This window comes from Seriola lalandi, unplaced genomic scaffold (assembly GCF_002814215.2).
Source record: "Seriola lalandi dorsalis isolate HSWRI2012SDOR001 ecotype SW California unplaced genomic scaffold, Sedor1 jcf7180002054642, whole genome shotgun sequence".
Classification (NCBI taxonomy): Eukaryota; Metazoa; Chordata; class Actinopteri; order Carangiformes; family Carangidae; genus Seriola; species Seriola lalandi.
In genome coordinates, this window is record NW_019525195.1 from 82,881 (window position 1) to 87,133 (window position 4,253).

General features: G+C 38.9%; 1 protein-coding gene across 5 annotated transcripts in view; it reads right to left on the reverse strand.

Moving 5' to 3' along the window:
• st3gal4 (ST3 beta-galactoside alpha-2,3-sialyltransferase 4) overlaps positions 1-3,970 on the reverse strand; it is a 25,615-nt gene extending 21,645 nt beyond the window's left edge. The window contains exon 1 of one of the 5 annotated variants that reach the window (XM_087177746.1): positions 3,515-3,970. The gene's annotated coding sequence lies outside the window, so the exon portion shown is untranslated. The remainder of the gene's footprint in view (positions 1-3,514) is intronic. The other 4 variants (XM_087177743.1, XM_087177747.1, XM_087177745.1 and 1 more) reach the window with 4 other exon arrangements.
• Between the last annotated feature and the right edge of the window lie 283 nt (positions 3,971-4,253).

Sequence of the window (4,253 nt, forward strand, 5' to 3'; positions counted from 1 at the left end):
AACAATCATGTTTCACAACATCCATCTCCTTGTACTCCATCAAGGCTATAGAAAAAATGGTTTGCTTGTTTGCAAGACTACATGTCGACACACCAAATTACATCTTCCAACATCTTTCAGAGTCAAGCTTTTCTAAACCAGCAGCATATGTTCTTTTAGCAGTCAGGTGTTTATAGAGATAGCGACACGGTACTCTTCTTGATGTTAAAATCAAATGAATTGTGGGTCTCATTATATGTTTTGTAGTTTTATGGCTGTAAAACTAAGTGTATATTCATAGTCTTTAGTGACTCAGTAGGTTTGTCTTAATGACTCATTTAGAAATGAATCTGCTCTTAATTCTTCAGTTCAGGTCTATGGAAGAGAAAGATCAGTTTCCAGATGGACATCATAGATTGTTGCCACACTAACATACTAAACCAAGATTACATTTCTTTGGAAATGTCATTTCTGGAATTAATCACACACTTGTTTCACTATTCAGGGGCCGTATCCTTCGGAGGACGCAGTCTACGAAGGTGTGGCCTTTGTTTTTGTCATAGACCACAAAGGCCGAACCAAAATGAGACATTCTGGCATACAGAGGATTTGCACTTTGTATCACCAGGCGTACGCAACCTTACAGTTGTGTCACAAAGTGCTGCTCCTGTTGCCTTGCAACCTTGACAACACATAACTTTTTAAGGCCCTTGGTAATTTAAAAGTTGTATCTCTAGCTGTTCAACTTAGCTGAAAATCAATACTTACATTGTTTGCTGCCATATTATTTTCATTACTGGTGCGCAATGAATCTTGGGATAGTTTGGGCCACAAAGGATCCACCAGTTGGAGGCTTTGTATCATAGGAAAAGTGCGCCACATTTCTTGGCCGCATTTGAAGGAACCTTTAAAATGGGACCGCCTAGTCGCGCCACTGTGATGCAATCGGTTTTCAAATGTTGAACACTAAATTTGGATTGCATCATGTCTGCAACACAAGAACAAGGAAGAAGGCATCTCATCACATTGACAAGGTGCAGTGAGAAAAACGCCTATGGCTGCACTCTACTATAAATATATGATAAAGAAGAATCTAACTTTCCTTGTTAACATGGTTTCTAAGTAAGAGGCTTGTATAAAGAAGTAAGTGACTAGATTCCCTCTGGAGGGCGGGTGCTCTAACAGCAAGAATCATTTGTCTTTTAGTGTTTTAGTGTGTGATAAAAGGTCCAAAACATGAGATGTGAAAATTAATAAAATAATAATGAAATAAATTCTGTATTTAATGGAATTTATCTAAAGCAGAAGCTTCTGTTACTGTTACTGTTTAATGTCAAAAAACACGTTTGAGTCTTTTTTGATTCTTATTCAACCTGGGAACCCAACATAAATGGAGATGAGAAACTGAACAGCCATTCTTCAGCATTAAAAAGACTACATGTATGCCAAGTGCACACATTATAAACGTAAATTAGTTATTTAAATTAATTTTTCACAAAGGACCCTTCTACAAAATCTTGAGGTTAGGTAATGCTTTGGAGGGCCTTGTTAGTGGCCCTTGTCATTTCACTTTGCAAATTCTGTCCTCTCGTTGGGGTACATTTCACTAAGCCCAACAAGTATATCGTTTTAATTCGATACATCTCTGAAAACCCTGCTCAAGGACTCAAGGGCCTATGGGCTTTCACTGGACACACCAGTGCACCACGAGTATGATTACATTTGCCTGGATGTTTTGAGGGCAGATGTGTGTTCATCATGTTTTTCAGGCCATGTTGATTCATTCAAGCAGAAGTGAGTCATTACTGCAGAGGGCATATCATGGTGTTTTAGCTGATTTGCTGCAAGTTGCCATGAGCTAAATATCTCTAAGCCTCATTAAATGCAACATCTGTGGATAAAACATCCTCTCTTATGTAGCTGCTGCTACAGTGACTGAATACAATAGTCTGAGATCTAAAGAGATAAATTCAATATCTGTTTATCCATCTATCTATCTATGTATCTATCTATCTATCTATCTATCTATCTATCCATCTATCCATCTATCTATCTATCTGACATACATTTATAGTCAAGAATTGTGCCAACCAAACTAAAATTCAACAGTACCCACACAAACAAGACTTTATGAATCCATAAGGGAAATGTAATGATGTAACTGATCAGTAATCAATAAATAGTCTCCCAAGTGACTGTATAAAATAAACCTTTTGAAACATCAGGAGTCAAAACTTCTGTGCCCACTCAGGACAGTATGAATTCAGCTGAATTTCTGCACCATATGCTGTGATGACATATGTCAATGCTGCTAATTACCCAGAAGTCCTGCCTCCAGACACACTTCAGACAATTACTACCAAGATATGCTTTTCTACGCTGCATATGTACTCTGTCCTGTTCCAGCTGTGAAGACCATGGGCACAGGGCCAGATAGGAACAAGGATATCATCAAATAAGAAATCATTTACTGGGCTGAGGGCTCAGGAATTGTATTTATTTATTTATTGATTGCAATTTATCTTTTCCTTTGAGGCAGTCTCAGGTCTTCTTCAGGTTAATGTCTCTTAGATCTCTTAGATGAAAAGATTTTCACTGACTAGTATAATGTTCACAGATCAATCTACAAGTTTAGCTGAATTTGCCTACAATGAATGTTCAGACGGCATGATCCACACAGATATGACATTTTTCACCCAGATTGTGACTGATTGACTGATTCAAGGACGTGCCTCACAGCAGAATCAATACTGCACAGGGCAAAACATGGTCAGTGAGCTTCAAGTTGCCATGTAAAAATAATATTACAGTGCCTCATGAAATGCAACATCAAGGGCTACTAATAAAGACAATAATAATTTAAAGTAGTATGAAGCAGTGTTTTAGCGAGTGAAAAAAAAACACAGCTGGGTTTGCAGCAATAAGCAAGCAAGAAATTAAAAAAATAATAAATTAAAAATAAATATAAATAAATCTTGTTCCTTGGTGACATGTTACTAATGATAACAATGCAACAGTGCCAAGCCAGCCCCCTCAGCCCCAAAATATCAGCACTGGCCAAATATATCCCCCTGTGTGCCATTCCCTGATTATAAGAGTTGCTGAGAAATGGCTTTTAAAACCAAGAGACCATGGTTTACTGCCAGACTGTAACTTAAATTACACTTCAAGTTACATTCAATACCACTGATGACAGGAAACATAATAACTGTCTGTGGTTTAATAAAGTGAGGAATAGTCTATATATCATTATCCTTCACAAACATGAGTCTTTCTCTGTCTAGTCTTTTTATTCCTATTCCTTCCAACCAAACGAAATGAAAAAGAAAAAAAATATCAAAGTATCACACTGATACGCATGTTCAGATCAAGACTCGTGCAAGCCAAATTAAATTTGGCATCTTGTGATCCAGTGAGGCCAGTTAGGCTGCAACTGATCAGTGTTGTTTTATGCCTACCTGCAAGCATGTACAAAACTCCTCGTGCACACAGGCTGCTCTGTTAACTCCAAAGCGGTTTTAACAGTCTTACTTACCAGCAGTGCTGCCGGACAGATGAGGTTTAATCCGTGGAACGAGCCTGTTGTACTGTACAATGATGTTTCAGCCAAGTTCACGTTGCTTTTGGTGACATTCACTGCGTGGGAAAACGACAAATTCGGTTCTGTCCGAGGCGAGCAGGCACAGAATAAAAGCAGTAGTGTAATGACAACCTTAAAGTTCACAAGCCTGAACCATGTAGCGAAAACAAAAAAAAAGCGTACACGCAGAGCACAGGGTAGTGTTGGTGTGAATGGCATCAAGTCCTGAGGCAGCTTCGCTTTCTGACTGTTACAGCGCGTTCCCTTTTTCTCTCAACGCAGACACGCATGCGCATGTGGGTACGCGCATTGGCCGCTGGCTGGACTGAAGTGATCCAAATACCATAGCTGTAAAAATGTACAAGCCGAAACTAGATGGTGCTGGTGGTGGTATGGTGGAAAGAAGGCAGGTTATCGGAATGTCCCATGTGATCTCGAGCTTATTAGAATTATTTGCCCTATGCGTGTTCAGTCTGCTTCAAACGGTTTTTTTTTTTTTCTACCCAAGAGGAAACAACATCTGGAAAGTTTTGCTGTTGACTGTGATTTTTTTTTAGCGCTGAAATGAACATACATTGCGAAACACATTGATGGAAGAGGTACTCAGATCTTTTACTGGGGCCTAAGTAAAGGTAGCAATACCAAAGTTTGAAAATAGCCTACTTTAAAGTTGCAGCTGGTAAAGTTGGGAATA